The sequence below is a fragment of the Dendrobates tinctorius genome, unplaced genomic scaffold (genome assembly GCF_039654945.1).
Source record: "Dendrobates tinctorius isolate UK_male_01 unplaced genomic scaffold, ASM3965494v1 ptg000245l, whole genome shotgun sequence".
Lineage (NCBI taxonomy): Eukaryota > Metazoa > Chordata > Amphibia > Anura > Dendrobatidae > Dendrobates > Dendrobates tinctorius.
The window spans coordinates 10,051,547-10,071,335 of NW_027361912.1; the positions used below are offsets into that span (position 1 = coordinate 10,051,547).

The 19,789-nt window shown below is 46.5% G+C and overlaps 8 non-coding genes and 2 pseudogenes across 8 annotated transcripts; all 10 read right to left on the bottom strand.

Moving 5' to 3' along the window:
- Positions 1-7,546: 7,546 nt before the first annotated feature.
- TRNAE-CUC (transfer RNA glutamic acid (anticodon CUC)) lies at positions 7,547-7,618 on the bottom strand. Its single transcript has one exon. It is a non-coding gene; the product is annotated as a tRNA-Glu (tRNA).
- Positions 7,619-15,604: 7,986 nt separating this feature from the next.
- On the bottom strand, positions 15,605-15,665 carry LOC141062788 (U4 spliceosomal RNA; annotated as a pseudogene).
- A 283-nt stretch (positions 15,666-15,948) lies between these two features.
- Positions 15,949-16,089, bottom strand: LOC141062649 (U4 spliceosomal RNA). Its single transcript, XR_012224396.1, has one exon. It is a non-coding gene; the product is annotated as a U4 spliceosomal RNA (small nuclear RNA).
- A 447-nt stretch (positions 16,090-16,536) lies between these two features.
- LOC141062467 (U4 spliceosomal RNA) lies at positions 16,537-16,676 on the bottom strand. The gene has a single exon (XR_012224231.1). It is a non-coding gene; the product is annotated as a U4 spliceosomal RNA (small nuclear RNA).
- Positions 16,677-16,957: 281 nt separating this feature from the next.
- On the bottom strand, positions 16,958-17,098 carry LOC141062255 (U4 spliceosomal RNA). The gene has a single exon (XR_012224040.1). It is a non-coding gene; the product is annotated as a U4 spliceosomal RNA (small nuclear RNA).
- Positions 17,099-17,871: 773 nt separating this feature from the next.
- Positions 17,872-18,012, bottom strand: LOC141062618 (U4 spliceosomal RNA). The gene has a single exon (XR_012224367.1). It is a non-coding gene; the product is annotated as a U4 spliceosomal RNA (small nuclear RNA).
- A 286-nt stretch (positions 18,013-18,298) lies between these two features.
- Positions 18,299-18,439, bottom strand: LOC141062413 (U4 spliceosomal RNA). Its single transcript, XR_012224183.1, has one exon. It is a non-coding gene; the product is annotated as a U4 spliceosomal RNA (small nuclear RNA).
- A 282-nt stretch (positions 18,440-18,721) lies between these two features.
- Positions 18,722-18,862, bottom strand: LOC141062359 (U4 spliceosomal RNA). The gene has a single exon (XR_012224134.1). It is a non-coding gene; the product is annotated as a U4 spliceosomal RNA (small nuclear RNA).
- Positions 18,863-19,145: 283 nt separating this feature from the next.
- LOC141062773 (U4 spliceosomal RNA) lies at positions 19,146-19,267 on the bottom strand (annotated as a pseudogene).
- Positions 19,268-19,552: 285 nt separating this feature from the next.
- On the bottom strand, positions 19,553-19,693 carry LOC141062570 (U4 spliceosomal RNA). The gene has a single exon (XR_012224325.1). It is a non-coding gene; the product is annotated as a U4 spliceosomal RNA (small nuclear RNA).
- Between the last annotated feature and the right edge of the window lie 96 nt (positions 19,694-19,789).

The window sequence follows — 19,789 nt, forward strand, 5'->3', positions numbered from 1 at the left end:
TAGGCGTGAGAGGACCATGCATACCAGGAAAGGGTGGGGAGGGGACCATGCATTCCAGGATAGGGGGTGAGGGGGCCATGCATTCGAGGATAGGGGGTGAGGGGACCGTGCATTCCAGGATAGGGGGGTGAAGGGACCATGCATACCAGAAAAGGGGGGTGAGTGTTGTGAACTCATTTTCTGGTCTGCCTCTTGTTTCTGGTGAGGGAGCTGGTTGTGCTGACAGATGAGTTGTGAGGTCTCTTTCCGGGCTCCCTCTGGTGGTGGCAGGAGGTAGTGAAGCTGATCTAATTAACAGAGACCTGCCACCTGATAATGAGGAAGAGGAGTTGACATCTGGAGTCTCAGACTGGATTTAGACAGCTGACTCCCTATTCCCATGCTGGTGATTTTTTCCCGCCTCCTGAGGTCTTAGTTTCCAGCTCAGTTCCTGCCTTCTCAAGCTAAGTTATCTTTGCTAATGTTCACATTTGATTTGGTTTGGTCTATTCAGTTTTTTGTGTGGTCAGCCAGCCCCAGCTGGGGCTGTGCTGAATTTCCACTCTTATGTCACTGTATGTGCCAGTTTGCTTTTTGTCCCTTATTAGATTGGCCTCTTTTTGCTCTGTTCTCAGAATATGCCAGAGTGCTGATATAGTGGGAGAAGTCTTGTGACTTCAGGGCATTTTTTGCTATCAGAAGTGTTGGACATTTTTGCAGGGTTTTTTGGCGTGAATGCAGACAGTATCTTTCCTTTCCTGTCCTTTCTAGCTAGTGTGGGCCCCATTGTTTGCTTAGCCTATTTTCCTACCTGTGTTCGTGTTTTCATCTTGTCTCACCATCAATACATGTGTGGGGGCTGTCTATTCCTTTGGGGTCTGCTCTGGGGCAGTTTTAGATTTCCCCTTTTCTTGCTTTAGGCTTATTTAGTCCTCCGGCTGGGACGAGGCGTCTAGAATCATCGTATGTACGCTCCACGGCTGACGTTAGTTGTGTGGTTAGGATCAGGGGTCTGCAATCCACGTAGTTACCAACCTCTCTGGTTTTCTGTGACTTGGCTTGGTCTTGTTTTCCTCCTCGGTGACCCATTCATAACAGAATCACCAGCCATACCGCAGATTCTAGGGTACTCAAAAGCAGGAAAGAATTGTTAAAAAAGAAAAAAGTGTCAGAATTTTTTTTTATGTATTTTTTCCTCTTTTTTCTGGGGCCGTAAGAGGATTTTTTTCTCTAATGGAGATTAAGCAATTGTCTGATCGTGTGGAGCAGCTCGCTGCTGAAGTGCAGGGAATTTCCGCCTATCTCGCTCAGTCACATTCTGTTGAACCAAAGATCCCTACTCCTGATGTGTTTTCTGGGGATCGGTCAACATTTTTGAATTTTATGAATAATTGTAAATTATTTCTTGCCTTGAAGCCTAACTCATCGTGGAGCTCTGTGCAGCAGGTTAAAATTGTCATCTCCTTGCTGCGCGGCGATCCCCAGGATTGGGCGTTTTCTCTGACACCTGAAAATCCTGTTCTGACTAATGTGGATGCATTTTTTCAAGCCTTGGGGTTGTTGTATGATGAACCTAATGCTATTGATCAAGCTGAGAAAACCCTATTGGCATTGAACCAGGGTCAGGATTCTGCAGAGTTATATTGTCAAAAATTCCGAAAGTGGGCGGTCCTTACTACATGGAATGATGGTGCATTGGCAGCTCTCTTTCGGAAGGGTTTATAAGAGACCGTAAAAGATATGATATTGGGATTTCCTGTTGCCTCTGGTCTTGATGATTCTATGTCATTAGCCACTCAAGTTGATTGGCGTTTACGTGAACGTAAAACTACACGAGAGGCATTGCCATCTTTTGAACAAACATTTGAACCTATGCAATGTGATAGGGTTTTGTCTAGGGCGCAATGTCAGGAGTTTAGAAGGCGTACTAAGCTGTGTTTTTTCTGTGGAGACGCCTCTCATACTATTTCTGTCTGCCCTAAACAAGAGAAAAGTTTTGCACACACAATTGCTGTGAGCAGTGTACAACCTAAGTTTCTTTTGGCAATTACTCTGATCTGCTCCTTATCCACATTTTCCGCTAAGGCTTTTATAGATTCAGGAGCAGCTTTGAATCTGATGGATTTGGACTTTGCTAAGCATTGTGGTTTTCCTATGATACCTCTGCAGACGCCTATTCCTTTGAGGGGTATTGATGCTACTCCTTTGGTGGAGAATAAACCTCAGTTTTGGACCCAGGTGATAATGCGAGTTGCCCCAGACCACCAAGAAAATTGAAAATTTTTGGTGCTGCACAATTTGCATGATACTATTGTTCTGGGGTTCCCCTGGTTGAAAACTCATAATCCTGCTTTGGATTGGAAATCTGTGTCTGTGGTGAGTTGGGGTTGTCAGTGTGTTCTTAGGGACACTCCTGTTTTCTCCACCTCTCCTCAGTCTCATGATATTCCTGATTATTTGGCTGAGTTTTCTGAAGTATTTAGTGAGAGTAAGTCTGCGTCTTTGCCTCCTCATAGGAGTTATGACTGTGCAATTGAGTTGATGCCTGGGTGTAAATTTCCCAAGGGTCGGCATTTCAACTTATCAGTACCCGGACATGATGCTATGCGATCCTATATTAAGGAGTGATTAGAAAGGGTCATATTAGACCATCCTCTTCACCCTTAGGTGCTGGATTTTATTTCTGATATTCCTGTCTCTCAGAGAATGACTGTTATCTGGGTGATTTGTGATAGATTTTCTAAGATGGTCCATCTTGTACCACTCCCAAAGTTGCCATCTTCCTCAGAGTTGGTGCCCTTGTTTTTACAACAGGTGGTTCGGTTGCATGGGATTCCTAAGAACATTGTGTCGGAGAGAGGAGTCCAGTTTGTTTCCAGATTCTGGAAAGCCTTTTGTTCCAATCTTGAAATTCAGTTATCTTTCTCCACTGCATTTCATCCTCAGACCAATGGGCAGACTTTGGAGTCCTATTTAAGATGTTTTTTATCTGCTTATCAGGATGACTGGGTCTCATTTTTGCCCTTGGCCGAATTCGCGCTAAACAGTAGAGCTAGTTCTGCCACTTTGATGTTGCCCTTTTTCTTTAACTTTGGGTTTCATCCTCGATTTTCTTCAGGGCAAGTGGAATCTTCAGGGTGTGTGCACACTCTGCGGATTCTGCTGCGGTTCCGCAGCGGTTTTGGCCGCTGCGGGTCCGCAGCAGTTTTTGCTGCGGTGTACAGTACCATTATTCCCTATGGGAATAAAAAACCGCAGTGCAGACGGTGCAGATTTTTCCGTGCAGTTTTTCTGCGGTTTTGAAACCGCAGAAAGAATTGACATCAATTTTTTCTGCGGATTCCGCTGCAGTTTGCCATCTCCTCCATTGTGGAGATGAAAAACCGAAGGGCAAAGCCGCAGAGCAATCCGCAGGTAAAACTGCAGGTCTTTTGACCTGCAGATTTACCTGCGAATTTTACAAAATCTGTGCTGCCAAATCCGCACTACAATCCGCAGCGTGTGCACATACCCTCAGCCTGCCCAGGTGTGGACACTGTGGTAGAGAGAATGCAGCAGATTTGGGACAAGTGGTGGATAAGTTGTCACTCTCTCAGGAAAAGGCCCAGCGTTTTTCCAACCGGCATAGGACCATTGGACCCCGGTTTAAAGTGGGTGATATGGTTTGGTTGTCGTCTAAGAATATTCCAATGAAGGTTGCGTCTCCAAAGTTCAAGCCAAGATTTATTGGACCTTATAAGATCTTGGAGATTCTTAATCCTGTTTCTTTTCGATTGGCTCTTCCAGTTACGTTTAAGATCTATAACGTATTTCACAAATCTCTGTTGAAGAGGTTTGTTGAGCCAGTAGTTAATGTGGCGGCGCCTCCTGACCCTGTATTGGTTTAAGGCAATGTGGAATATGAGGTAGAGAAAATATTGGATTCTCGTTTGGCTAGATGGAGACTCCAGTATTTGGTCAAATGGAAGGGTTATGGCCAGGAGAATAATTCTTGGGTCTCTGCCTCTGATATTCATGCCAATAGATTGGTTTGTGCTTTTTACCAGGCCCATCCTGATCGGCCTGGTGGCGTGGATGAGGGTTCGGTGACCCCTCCTCAAGGGGGGGTACTGTTGTGAACTCATTTTCTGGTCTGCCTCTGGTTTCTGGTGAGGGAGCTGGTTGTGCTGACAGAGGAGTTGTGAGGCCTCTTTACGGGCTCCCTCTGGTGGTGGCAGGAGGTAGTGAAGCTGATCTAATTAACAGAGATCTGCCACCTGATAATAAGGAAGAGGAGTGGACATCTGGAGTCTCAGACTCGATTTAAACAGCCGACTCCCTATTCCCATGCTGGTGATTTTTTTCCTGCCTCCTGAGGTCTTAATTTCCAGCTCAGTTCCTGCCTTCTCAAGCTAAGTTATCTTTTCTAATGTTCACAGTTGATTTGGTTTGGTCTATTCAGTTTTCTGTGTGGTCAGCCAGCCCCGGCTGGGGCTGTGCTGAATTTCCACTCTTATGTCACTGTATGTGCAAGTTTGCTTTTTGTCCCTTATTAGATTGGCCTCTTTTTGCTCTGTTCTCAGAATATGCCAGAGTGCTATTATAGTGGGAGAAGTCTAGTGACTTCAGGGTATTTTTTGCTATCAGAAGTGTTGTACATTTTTGCAGGGTTTTTTGGCGTGAATGCAGACAGTATCTTTCCTTTCCTGTCCTTTCTAGCTAGTGTGGGCCCCATGATTTGCTCAGCCTATTTTCCTGTGTTCGTGTTTTCATCTTGTCGCACCGTCAATACATGTGTGGGGGCTGTCTATTCCTTTGGGGTCTGCTCTGGGGCAGTTTTAGATTTCCCCTTTTCTTGCTTTAGGCTTATTTAGTCCTCCGGCTGTGACGAGGCATCTAGAATCATCGTAGGTATGCTCCACAGCTGCTGTTAGTTGTGTGGTTAGGATCAGGGGTTTGCAATCCGCGTACTTACCAACCTCTCTGGTTTTCTGTGACTTGGCTTGGTCTTATTTTCCTCCTCGGTGACCCATTCATAACAGGTGAGGGGACCATGCATTCCAGGATTGGGGGTGAGGGGACCATGCATATCAGGAAAGGGGGGTGAGGGGACCATGCATACCACGAAAGGGGAGTGAGGGGACCTTGCATACCACAAAAGGGAGGTGAGGGGACCATGCATACCAGTATAGGGGGGTGAGAGGACCATGCATACCAGGATTGAGGGGTGAGAGGACCATGCATACCAGGATAGGGGGGTGAGAGGACCATGCATACCAGGACTGGGGGGTGAGAGGACCATGCATACCAGGATAGGGGGGTGAGGACCATGGATACCAGGATAGGGGGTGAGGAGACCATGCATACCTGGATTAGGGGTGAGAGGACCATGCATACCAGGATTGGGGGGAGAGGGGGCCATGCATTCCAGGATGAGGAATTTGGTGCCATGCATACCAGGATGGGGGGATGAAGGGACCATATATACCAGAATAGGGATGACAGGGGGGCCATGCATACCAGGATTGGGAGATGAGGGGTACCATGCATACCAGGATAGGGGGGTGAGGGGTACCATGCATACCAGAATTGGTAGGTAAGGGGTTCCATGTATACAAGGATTGGGGATGAGGGGCCCATACATCCTACGATAGGGATGAGGGGAGACCATGCATACCAGGATTGGGGTGTGAGGGGACCAGGCATACCAGGATTGGGGGGTGAGGGGACCATGCATACCAGGATTGGGGGGTGAGGGGACCATACATACCAGGATTGGTGGGTGAGGGGACCAGGCATACCAGGATTGGGGGGTGAGGGGACCATACATACCAGGATTGGTGGGTGAGGGGACCAGGCATACCAGGATTGGGGGGTGAGGGGTACCATGCATACCAGAATTGGTAGGTAAGGGTTGCCATGTATGCAAGGATTGGGGATGAGGGGACCATACATCCTACGATAGGGATGAGGGGAGACCATGCATACCAGGATTGGGGGGTGAGAGGACCATGCATACCAGGATTGGGGGGTGAGGGGACCATACATACCAGGATTGGGGGGTGAGGGGACCATACATACCAGGATTGGGGGGTGAGGGGACCAGGCATACCAGGATTGGGGGATGAGGGGGCCATGCATGCCAGAATTGGTAGGTAAGGGGTGCCATGTATGGTGCAGATATCAGAGTTACTCTGTAAGAACCTGGAACATGTCTCCAAGGATTTACTTATAAGGGTATGTGCACATGTTGCGAATTGCTGTGTGGAATTTTCTGTGCGGAATCATCATCTCTTGGCAGAATCCGCAGGTCTATATCCGTGCGGTTTTTATGCGGATTTATTGCAGATTTTGTGCGGATTTGGCCTGCGTTTTTACACCTTCGGATTCCTATAATGGAATGGGTGTAAAAACGCTGCGGAATCCGCACAAAGTATTGACATGCTGTGGAAAATAAACTGCTGCGTTTCCACTTGGATTTTTCCGCAGCATGTGCACAGCGGTTTTTCTCCCATAGAATAACATTATACTGTAAATCACTTGTGGATCTGCAGCGTGTGCACATGGCCTTAGAATAATCAGTGCCGGCAGATGTCACAGCACTGACTAATGTAGAAACCACATGGACAAATATCAGATATTAGAGAACACAAATCAGCAATACAGGCAGGAGTGAGGGCCTGATCCCAGGAGCTTACACTCTGAGAAAATGGCTAAAAAGCCTTCACTAGACCCCTGTACAGCTGTATACTGAGGCCCAGGCTTTATAGTTGAGAGATTGGAGTGATAAAAGTAGGGAAAGTTGCACTTTTTGCAAGAAGAGCCGGCTCTTTTTGGTGAGCAGAGCCGAGTGAGCCAGATCACCAAAAAGAGCCAGATGCCCATCACTAAGGGCCGGGGCCGCATGTGACAGCAGGTGTGTGATGTGGATACTTCCAGTCACATGACGACTAGACGTGCGTCACTCGATTCCTGGCTCCCGGCCCTAATCCTGACACTTGTGACAACTCCCAGGTCACATAGAGCGACTGCAGTGAACCCCGAGCCTGGACAACCCCTTTAAGCCACTTTTCTTGTCTTGCATTTATAGCCTGGGGTTTTTCTTTCCTCCAAATTTTTCAAAATGGCGCTCGGGCTTCATGAATTTTGCAAAAAGTCCAAAAAATGCTCTTTATTATTGCCTTCAACCTTTTTTTGTTTAAGGTAAAAAAATTCACATTTCACAATATTATTATGCCACAAAAAACAGCGTCAAATCAGTAAGGGAGGCAGAAGGCTGAGGAACATTTACAGCAAAATGGGAAACCATCTGGAAACCTCAAACCCCGTCCGAATATGAAAGACGAACACATATAAAAGAGAATTAAAAAAGGCGAAGACGGAAAAGCCGTAAAACACTAAAAAACTCACCAAAAAACGATGAATCGGGCGTTGACAGAGACTTATCGTATCTTTGTGCGTCAAGCGCCATGTTTTCATTTGTAAGGAACCCCGACTGTAGCAGCAGATGGCACTTTTCCCATTTTATACCATAATTCACCTCAAAAAAATACATTTGAAACTAGTAAAAAATAAAAAAAAATCCATATTCCCTGACCGGGAATAGAACCCGGGCCGCGGCGGTGAGAGCGCCGAATCCTAACCACTAGACCACCAGGGAAGATGAGAGTGGAAGACTCAAACTCTAACGCCCCTTTAAACAGGAGCTTGGAGGAGAAATTAGCTGTGTCTAGTAGGCCCCCTCCGATAACCACTAGACGGGGGCGTTTCCCGGCCGCTGTGGGCACTGGTTAGCGTGGTGCCCAGTCTGCCGACAACGGAAGCAGACTGGGGGTACCCGCACGGACCGGGCCCTGGACCCTGTGCGGGACACCTCCATGGCCTCTGGAGGCTCAGGCGGTGGGCCGAGGGGTTCCAGCGGTCTGGCAAAATTTGGAGCCAACTTATAGCGTTGGCGGGACCTGGAGCGCTCCAACCCTCGCTCAGTGAAGCGAACGTCAATCCGGGTGGAGACTGTAATGAGCTCCTCTAGGGTGATGGGCACCTCCCTGGTGGCCAGGTCGTCCTTGACATGATCAGCCAGGCCTCTCCAGAATATGGGTATGAGCACCTTATCTGGCCACTCCAGCTCAGAGGCCAGAGTTCTGAATAGGATGGCATACTGGCTGACCAAAGACGAACCCTGGGTTAGCGCCAGCAACTGGAGTGCCGTATCGTGTGACCTGAGGTCCCAGGAACACCTGTTTCAGAGCGACCAAGAAGTGGGTGGCACTCTGTACCAGGGGATCCCCACGCTCCCACAGTGGAGTGGCCCATTCCAAGGCCCTGCCCGACAGGAGGGAGATGATAAATCCCACCTTGGCCCGCTCAGAGGGAAATCGTGTAGCTAGCAGCTCTAGGTGAATGGAGCACTGACTCACGAAACCCCTACACGAAGCACTATCCCCTGAGAACTTCTCGGGCAGCGGGAGGCGGGACAAGGTCGGGGCAGGACTGGCCGTGGAGACACGAGCGACAGCCTCTGTAGCTGCCTGAACGGCGACCGAGGTAACATCCGCAGCTGAGGTGGAACGCTCTAGCGCTGCCAACCTACCCTCCAGCTGCTGGATGTACCTATGCAGTCGTTGTTCATCCGCCATTATCGTCCAGACCCTGACGCTAAGATAATGTTAAGGGCTGGCGGAACACACCAAATAATAAGATGGTGTTTAGGTGCGTTCGCAGCCCGAGGTCCACCGTGCAGAGGTGTTAACTGCTGCTCGGTAATGGTGGACGCGATATGGCGGTGAAATAACGGCACACACGGGGTTAACCTCACCCAAGGTGTACCGAGGCGAACTCTTATGACTTAGAGCCGCATTACCGCAAATAATTGATGCCGTAGCCTGTTTTCGCTCACAGAGCTCGGCAGGGTAAGCGCTAGCGTAACGTCACAGAACTCAGCCCTTAGACAGCAGGACTGAAGTCCCTCTAGACCGCTAGCGCCCGGCACCGCGACTGCGATACCAACAGGGATCAAATAAATGGCGTGTGCAAGTGTGCAGACGGCCGGTATGCACTGTGGCCTACAGGCTAGCCACTAGCAGGCGCTGACTCAGTCCCTAAACCCTAACAACAGACGTATCAAAGGGTAGGGGTTTCATAATGAGTCAGACACCAGATACATGCATCCATCATCATACACACGAAACTATTTGAGTCTATCTTAGCGCATGGCCAAGCGGCCATGCGAACCTTTTATAGCCGCAGGTGTCCGTGATCCTCCTTGCTTCTCGGATGGGCCAATCCGAACACGAGCAGGACCTGAGCACATGACCTTTGATCTCCAATGGGAGATCACTCCACAGGCATGCTCAGTGGCCCGATATGAGGACTTAGTCCCTGGAGGATCTTGCTGCTGAGCAGCATGCATTGCCAAAGCTGAACCAGGGGTGGCAACAGCAAGCAAACCCACGGAGCTGGTCTGGACAGAGCACCGGGACCGATGAGTTTGATGAGCAAGCTCCTCTGCGGCTGGGGAGGAATGGGAGACCGTCGGAGGCAAGGCTTGGGATTCCCGCTGTGCAGCGCCGGAAATCCGACGCCTAACAATTTAGGTCCATCAGGGGCTCTCCGAATGTGACATGGCGTCCGATCTGAATTCCAGCTAATTTTGCATTGAAAAAGTCAAATGGCGCTCCTTCCCTTCTTAGCTCTGCCATGCGCTGAAACAGTGGTTCCCCCCACATATCAGGTATCATCGTACTCAGGACAAATTGCACAATAACTTTTCCAGTCCAACTTCTCCTTTTACCCTTGGTAAAATAAAAAAAATTGAACCTGAAGTATTTTTTTTGTGAAAAAAAGTTAGATCATTTTTCTTTTAAATATTCAAAAAATTCCTGTGACGCACCTAAAGGGTTAATATACTTCTTGAATGTGGTTTTGAGCACCATAAGGGGTGCAGTTTTTAGAATGGTGTCACTTTTGGGTATTTTCTATCATATAGACCCCTCAAAGTGGCTTCAAATGTGATGTGGTCCGTAAAAACAAAATGGTGTTGCAAAAATGAGAAATCGCTGGTCAATTTTTAACCCTTATAACTTCCTAACAAAAAAAAAATTTGGTTCCAAAATTGTGCTGATGTAAAGTAAACATGTGGGAAATGTTACTTATCAAGTTTTTTTTGTGCTGTATCTCTGTGATTTAAGGGCATAAAAATTCAAAGTTGGAAAATTGCGAAATTTTCAACATTTTCGCCAAATTTCCATTTTTTTCACAAATAAACGCAAGTTATTTGAATGAAATTTTACCACTGAAGTATAATATGTTATGAGAAAACATTGTCAGAATCACCAGGATCCATGGAAACATTCCAGAGTTATGACCTCATAAAGGGACAGTGGTCAGAATTGTAAAAATTGGTCCGGTCATGAATGTGCAAACCACCCTTGGAGGGGAAGGGGTTAAGCCATGGTGAGTTCCAAATCACCACTAGCCCTCCCACGCTGCTTCCAGGCATCCTGGGCTTCCACATTCTAAGGGCTCAGGAAAGACATAATTTTTGGCAATTACAGGCAGATCGCCTCACTCTCTTCTTCTGCTCCAGGTAACAAACATCAATCCATTGCTGGAGGAAGCAAGCCTTCTCTTCCACACTGGGAGGAGCTAAGGCTCTGTCATTTGCATACCATGGATTGAGTCTCCTGAGAGACGAACAAAAATTGCCAAAGCTGACTGTATTTCAAGTCATCATGGCGGAGTATTGGGAAAAATTTTCAATTAACCCCTTCACCCCCAAGGGTGGTTTGCACGCTCATGACCGGGCCAATTTTTACAATTCTGACCACTGTACCTTTATGAGGTCATAACTCTGGAAAGCTTCCATGGATCCCAGTGATTCTGACATTGTTTTCTCGTGACATATCGTACTTCATGTTAGTGGTCAAATTTCATTCAAATAACTTGCGTTTATTTGTGAGAAAAACGGAAATTTGGCAAAAATTTTGAAAATTTCGCAATTTTCCAACTTTGAATTTTTATGCCCTTAAATCACAGAGATATGGCAACCAAAAAACTTGATAACTAACATTTCCCACATGTTTACATCAGCACAATTTTGTAACCAAATTTTTTTTGTTAGGAAGTTATAAGGGTTAAAAATTGACCAGCGATTTCTCATTTTTGCAACACCATTTTATTTTTACGGACCACATCACATTTGAAGCCACTTTGAGGGGTCTATATGATAGAAAATACCCAAAAGTGACACCATTCTAAAAACTGCACCCCTTAAGGTGCTCAAAACCACATTCAAGAAGTTTATTAACCCTTTAGGTGCGTCACAGGAATTTTTTTGAATATTTAAAAAACAATGAACATCTAAATTTTAAAAAAAAAAAAAAATACTTCAGGTTCAATTTTTTTTATTTTACCAAGGGTAACAGGAGAAATTGGACTGCAAAAGTTATTGTGCAATTTGTCCTGAGTATGCTGATACCTGATATGTGGGGGGGAACGACTGTTTCGGCGCATGGCAGAGCTCAGAATGGAAGGAGCGCCGTTTGACTTTTTCAATGCAAAATTGTCTGGAATTCAGATCGGACGCCATGTCACGTTTGGAGAGTCCCTGATGTACCTAAACAGTGGAAACCCCCTACAAGTGACCCCATTTTGGAAACTAGACCCCCCAAGGAACTTATCTAGATATGTGGTGAGAACTTTGAACCCACAAGGGCTTTACAGAAGTTTATAACGTACAGCGGTACAATTAAAAAATCATATTTTTTCCACAAAAATGATCTTTTCACCCCAATTTTTATTTTCCCAAGGGTAACAGGACCCTAAAAGTTATTGTGCAATTTGTCCTGAGTATGCTGATACCTTACATGTGGGGGTAAACCACTATTTGGGCGCATGGCAGAGCTCGGAAGGGAAGCAGCGCCATTTGACGTTTTTGGCTGGAATTGAGATCGGACATCATGTCGCGATTGGAAAACCCCTGATGTACCAAAACAGTGGAAACCCCACACAAATGACACCATTTTGGAAACTAGACCCCCTAAGGAACTTATTTAGATGTGTGGTGAGAACTTTGAACCCCCAAGGGCTTCACAGAAGTTTATAACATAAAGCCGTACAATTAAAAAATCATATTTTTTCCACAAAAATGATCGTTTCACCCTCAATTCTTATTTTTCCAAGGGTAACAGGACCCTAAAAGTTATTGTGCAATTTGTCCTGAGTACGCTGATACCCCACATGTGGGGGTAAACCACTATTTGGGCGCATGGCAGAGCTCGGAAGGGAAGCAGCGCCATTTGACGTTTTTGGCTGGAATTGAGATCGGACACCACGTCGCGATTGGAAAACCCCTGATGTACCAAAACAGTGGAAACCCCCACAAATGACACCATTTTGGAAACTAGACCCCCCAAGGAACTTATCTACGTTGGAGCTCGGAAGGGAAGTAGTGACGTTTTGGAATGCAGACTTTGATGGAATGGTCTGCGGGTGTTATGTTGCCTTTGGAGAGCCCCTAATGTACCTAAACAGTGTAAACCACCCACAAATGACCCCATTTTGAAAACTAGACCCCCTAGGGAACTTATCTAGATGTAAGGTGAGCACTTTGAACCCCCAAGGGCTTCACAGAAGTTTATTATGCCCGGGCATGAAAATAAAAAAATCGTATTTTTTCCACACACATGATCAATTAGTCCCCAATTTTTTATTTTCCCAAAGGTAACAGGAGAAATTGAACCACAAAAGTTGTTGTCCAATTTGTCCTGAGTACGCTGACACCCCATATGTGGGAGAAAACTACTGTATGGACACACGTCAGGGCTCAGAAGGGAAGTAGTGACGTTTTGGAATGCAGACTTTGATGGAATGGTCTGCGGGTGTCATGTTGCCTTTGGAGAGCCCCTAATGTACCTAAACAGTGGAAACCCCCCACAAATGACCCCACTTTGAAAACTAGACCCCTTAAGGAACTTATCTAGATGTGAGGTGAGCAATTTGAACCCCAAAGGGCTTCATAGAAGTTTATAATGCCCGGGCATGAAAATAAAAAAATCGTATTTTTTCCACAAACATGATCAATTAGTCCCCAATTTTTTTATTTTCCCAAGGGTAACAGGAGAAATTGAACCCCAAAAGTTGTTGTCCAATTTGTTCTGAGTACGCTGACGCCCCATATGTTGGAGAAAACTACTGTATAGACACACGTCGGGGCTCGGAAGGGAAGTAGTGACGTTTTGGAATGCAGACTTTGAGGGAATGTTCTGCGGGTGTCATGTTGCCTTTGGAGAGCCCCTAATGTACCTAAACAGTGGAAACCCCCCACAAATGACCCCATTTTGGAAACGAGACAACCTAAGGAACTTATCTAGATGTGTGGTGAGCACTTTGAACCCCCAAGGGCTTCACAGAAGTTTATAATGCCCGGGCATGAAAATAAAAAAATCTTATTTTTTCCACAAACATGATCAATTAGTCCCCAATTTTTTTATTTACCAAGGGTAACAGGAGAAATTGGTCCCCAAAATTTGTTGTCCAATTTGTCAAGAGTACGCTGACACCCCATATGTGGGAGAAAACTACTGTATGGACACACGTCGGGGCTCGGAAGGGAAGCAGTGACGTTTTGGAATGCAGACTTTGATGTAATGGTCTGCGGGTGTCATGTGCGTTTGGAGAGCCCCTGATGTACCTAAACTATTGAAACTTCCCACAAGTGACCCCATTTTGGACACTAGACCCCCCACGGAACTTATCTAGAAGTGTGGTGAGCACTTTGAACCCCCAAGTGCTTCACAGAAGTTTATAACGCTCGGACGTGAAAATAAAAAATTCATTTTTTTCCTCAAAAATGATATTTTTGCCCCCAATTTTTTATTTTCCTAAGGGTAACAGGAGAAATTGGGTCCCAAAAATTGTTTTGCAATTTGTCCTGAGTAGGCTGATACCCTACATGTGGGGGTAAAACACTGTTTGGGCGCATGTCAGAGCTTGGAAGGGAAGGAGCACCATTTGACTTTTTCAACTCAGAATTGGCTGGAATTGAAATCTGACACCATGTTGCATTTGGAGAGCCCCTGATGTGCCCAAACAGGGGAAACCCCCAATTCTAACTCCAACCCAAACCCCAACACACCCCTAACCCTAATCTCAGCCCTAGCCCTAACCCTAGCCCTAACCCTAGCCCTAACCCTAACCGTAATGGAAAAATGGAAATAAATACATTTTTTTAATTTTATTATTTTTCCCTAACTAAGGGGGTGATAACGGGGGGTTTAATTTACTATTTATGGCGGTTTTTATGTTTGGCGGCTGTCGCACGCTAAAAGACGCTATTGAAAAAATAGTTCTTGCATCACCACATATTGAGAGCTATAATTTTTCCGTATTTTGACCCATCGAGTCATGTGAGGTCTTATTTTTTGCGGGACGAGTTGATGTTTTTATTGGTACCATTTCCGGGCACGTGACATTTTTGATCGCTTTTTATTCCGATTTTTGGGATGCAGAATGAACAAAAACCAGCGTTTCATGAATTTCTTTTGGGGGCGGTGCGCTTACACCGTTCCGCGTGCGGTAAAATTGATAAAGCGGTTTTATTCTTCAGATCAGTACGGTTACAGCGATACCTCATTTAGGTCGTCTTTTTATGTTTTGTCGGTTTTATGCAATGAAAACTATTTTTTATAAAAAATAATTATTTTTGCATCGCTTTATTCTGCGAGCTATAACTTTTTTATTTTTTCACTGATGATGCTGTGTTGTGGCTCATTTTTTGCGGGACAAGATGACGTTTTCAGCGGTACCATGGATTTTTATATGCGTCTTTTTGATCGCGTGTTATTACACTTTTTGTTTGGCAGTATGATAATAAATCATTATTTTTTGCTTCGTTTTTTATTTTTATTTTTAAGGGGTTCGCTAAAGGGGTTAACTAATGGGACAGTTTTATAGGGCGGGTCGTTACGGACATGGCGATACCTAATATGTGTACTTTTATTGTTTGTTTTTTTTTTATTTTCAAAAAATGGATTTATTTGGGGGAATATTTTTTTTTTTTTTCTAATTTATTTGGCGATTTTTTTAAAATTATTTTAACACTTTTTTTTAATTTTTTTTAACTTTATTAAATAGTCCCAGGTGGGACATCACTGTTCTGTGACAGATCGCTGATCTGTCACATCACAGATCACTGTGACAGATCAGCGATCTGTCACAGGCAGTGCACAAGGCTTTCTCATGCCTGCGCTTTGCAGGCACTGAGGAAGCCAGCTTCCTGCAGGCCCCCGTCGCCATCTTGGATTCGGGGGCCTGCAGGAAAGGAGCCCCCGGCAGCAGCGCTGCACATTGCGCTGCCGTGGGGGGCTCAGGGAAGCACGGAGGGAGCCCCCTCCCTGCCGATGCTTCCCTTTAACTCCTGGTACACCGCGATCATGTTTGATCGCGGTGTGCAAGGGGGTAATGTGTCTGGGGCGGTACGTGACCGCCCCTGACACATTGTGCCGGGTGTCAGCTGTGATAATCAGCTGACACCTGGCCGCGATCAGCGTGGGCGCCGCTGATCGCGGTAGACGTACTATCCCGTCCATGGGCATAGGGGCCCGGGTCCCAAAGATGGGATAGTATGTCTGATGTCAGGAAGGGGTTAACAATAATCACGCCTCGGTTAAACCTCATGAACTACGATATTGCCACTGCGCAAAGTTGAAGGAACTGAGGTGACCAAGGCCTTCCCGCATCCAAGGCAGAGCTTGTTTAAGCCATGGTGAGTTCCAAATCAAAACTAGCCCTCCCACGCTGCTACCAGGCATCCTTGGCTTCCACATTCTAAGGGCTCAGGAAACACATAATTTTTGGCAATTACAGGCAGATTGCCTCACTCTCTCATTCTGCTCCAGGAAACAAACATCAACCCATTGCTGTGAGAAGCAAGGCTTTTCTTCCACACTGGGAAGAGCTAAGACTGTCATTTGCATACCATGGATTAAGTCTCCTGAGAGACCAGCAAAAATTGCCAAAGCTGACTGTATTTCAAGTTATCATGGCAGGGTATTAGGAAAATATTTCAATTAGCAATAATCACGCCCCGGTTAAACCTCATGGGTTACGAAATTGCCACTGCGCAAAGTTGAAGGAACTGAGGTGATCAATGCCTTCCCGCTTCCAAGGCAGAGCTTGTTTAAGCCATGGTGAGTTCCAAATCACCACTAGACCTCACAAGCTGCTTCCAGGCATCCTGGGCTTCCATGTTCTAAAGGCTCAGGAAAGACGTAATTTTTTGCAATTACAGGCAGATCACCTCACTGTCTCCTTCTGCTCCAGGCAACAAACATCAATCCATTGCTGTTTGGGGAGTTCCAAATCCCCACTAGCCCTCCCACGCTGCTTCCAGGCATCCTGGGCTTCCACATTCTAAGGGCTCAGTTAAGACATAATTTTTGGCAATTACAGGCAGATCGCCTCATTCTCTTCTTCTGCTCCAGGAAACAAACATCAACCCGTTGCTGTCAGAAGCAAGGCTTCTCTTCCACACTGGGAGGAGCTAAGACTCTGTCATTTGCATACAATGGATTAAGTTTTCTGAGAGACCAACAAAAATTGTCAAAGCTGACTGTATTTCAAGTCATCATGCTGGGGTATTGGGAAAAGTTTTCAATTAGCAATAATCACGCCTCGGTTAATCCTCATGGGCTATGATATTGCCACTGCGCAAAGTTGAAGGACTTGAGGTGACCAAGGACTTCCCGCTTCCAAGGCAGAGCTTGTTTAATCCATGGTGAGTTCCAAATCACCACTAGACCTCCCAAGCTGCTTCCAGGCATCCTGGGCTTCCACATGCTAAGGACTCAGGAAAGACAATTTTTTGCAATTACAGGCAGATCGACTCACTTTCTCCTTCGCCTACAGGCAACAAACATCAATCCATTGCTGTGGGAAGCAAGGCTTCTCTTCCACGCTGGGAGGAGCTAAGACTGTCATTTGCATACCATGGATTAAGTCTCCTGAGAGACCAACAAAAATTGCCAAAGCTGAATGTAGTTCAAGTCATCATGGCAGGGTATTGGGAAAAGTTTTCAATTAGCAATAATCACGCCTCGGTTAATCCTCATGGGCTACGATATTGCCACTGCGCATAATTGAAAGAACTGTTGTGACCAAGGCCTTCCGGCTTCCAAGGCAGAACTTGTTTAAGCTATGATGAGTTCCAAATCCCCACTAGACCTCCCACGCTGCTTACAGGCATCCTGGGCTTCCACATTCTAAGGGCTCAGTTAAGACGTAATTTTTGGCAATTACAGGCAGATCGCCTCACTCTCTTCTTCTGCTCCAGGAAGCAAACATCAACCCATTGCTGTCAGAAACAAGGCTTCTCTTCCACACTGGGGAGAGCTAAGGCTGGTTTCACATTAGCGCTTTTTAAGCGCACGCACGGCCGGGGGTAGCTCCGCCCCCAAGCCGGCTCTCTGCCCGGCGTGCCCGCCCCTTGCTTGTACCGCCGCCTCCTAGCGCACAGCGGCGCCTGCGATCGGCGCACCCTATCTTTAGCATAGGGTGCACAGATCATGCGCAGGCCGTGCGCTAGTTGCGCTTTGACCTGCGCTGCGCATTTTTGACAGTGCGCCGAGCACGCCGAAATCCAAAAAGTTTGATTTTGGCGCGCTCGGCGCACCGTCAAAAGTGCGCAGCGCAGGTCAAAGCGCAACTAGCGCACGGCCTGCGCACCCTATGCTAAAGATAGGGTGCGCCGATCGCAGGCGCCGCTGTGCGCTAGGAGGCGGCGCTACAAGCAAGGGGCGGGCACGCCGGGCAGAGAGCCGGCTCGGGGGCGGAGCTACCCCCAGCCGTGCGTGCGCTTAAAAAGCGCTAATGTGAAACCAGCCTTAGACTGCCATTTGCATATCATGGATTAAGTCTCCTGAAAAACCAACAAAAATTGCCAAAGCTGCCTGTATTTCAAGTCATTATGGCGGGGTATTGGGAAAAGTTTTCAATTACCAATAATCACGCCTCGGTTAACCCTCATGGGCGACGATATTGCCACTGTGCAAAGTTGAAAGAATTGTTATGACCAAGGCCTTCCCCACTTCCAAGGCAGAGCTTATTTAAGCTATGGTGAGTTCCAAATCCCCACTAGCCCTCCCACGCTGCTTTCAGGCATCCTGGGCTTCCACATTCTAAGGGCTCAGTTAAGATGTAATTTTTGGCAATTACAGGCAGATCGCCTCACTCTCCCCTTCTGCTCCAGGCAACAAACATCAATCCATTGCTCTGGAAAGCAAGAATTTTCTTCCACAATAGAAGGAGCTAAGACTCTGCCATTTGCATACAATGGATTAATTCTCCTGAGCGACCAACAAAAATTGCCAAAGCTGACTGTATTTCAAGTCATCATGGCGGGGTATTGGGAAAAGTTTTCAATTAGCAATAATCACGCCTCGTTTAATACTCATGGGCTACGATATTGTCACTGTGCAAAGTTGAAGGACCTGAGGTGACCAAGGCCTTCCCGCTTCCAAGGCAGAGCTTGTTTAAGCTATGGTGTGTTCCAAATCCCCACTAGCCCTCCACGCTGCTTGCAGGCATCCTGGGCTTCCACATTCTAAGGGCTCAGTTAAGACGTAATTTTTGGCAATTACAGGCAGATCGCCTCACTCTCTTCTTCTGCTCCAGGAAAAGAACATCAACCCATTACTGTCAGAAGCAAGCCTTCTCTTCCACACTGGGAGGAGCTAAGACTGTCATTTGCATACCATGGATTAAGTCTCCTTAAAGACCAACTAAAATTGCCAAAGCTGACTGTATTTCAAGTCATCATGGCCGGCTATTTGGAAAAGTTTTCAATTAGCACTAATCACGCCTCGGTTAATCCTCATGGGCTACGATATTGCCACTGCGCAAAGTTGAAGGACCTGAGGTGACCAAGGCCTTCTCGCTAACAAGGCAGAGCTTGTTTAATCCATGGTGAGTTCCAAATCACCACTAGACCTCCCAAGCTGTTTCCAGGCATCCTGGGCTTCCACATGCTAAGGGCTCAGGAAAGACATAATTTTTAGCAATTACAGGCAGATCGCCTCACTTTCTTCTTCTGCTCCAGGCAACAAACATCAACACATTGCTGTCAGAAGCAAGGCTTCTCTTCCCCACAGGGAGAAGCTAAGACTGTCATTTGCATACAATGGATTAAGTCTCCTGACAGACCAGCAAAAATTGCCAAAGTTGACTGTCTTTCAAGTCATCATGGCGGGGTATTGAGAAAAGTTTACAATTAGCAATAATCATGCCTCGTTTAAATCTCATGGACTATGAGTTGAGAGAACTGTTGTGCCCAATGCCTTCCTGCTTCCAAGGCAGAGCTTATTTAAGCTATGGTGTGTTCCAAATCCCCACTAGCCCTCCCACGCTGCTTGCAGGCATCCTGGGCTTCAACATTCTAAGGGCTCAGTTAAGATGTAATTTTTGGCAATTACAGGCAGATCGCCTCACTCTCTTCTTCTGCTCCAGGCAACAAACATCAACACATTGCTGTGGGAAACAAGGCTTCTCTTCCACACTGGGAGGAGCTAAGACTTTGATTTGCATACCATGGATTAAGTCTCTTGAGAGACCAACAAAAATTGCCAAAGCTGACTGTATTTCAAGTCATCATGCCGGGGTATTGGGAAAGGTTTTCAATTAGCAATAATCACACCTCGGTTAATACTCATGGGCAACGATATTGCCACTGCGCAAAGTTGAAGGACCTGAAGGCAGAGCTTGTTTGATCCATGGTGAGTTCCAAATCACCACTAGCCCTCCCAAGCTGCTTCCAGGCATCCTGGGCTTCCACATT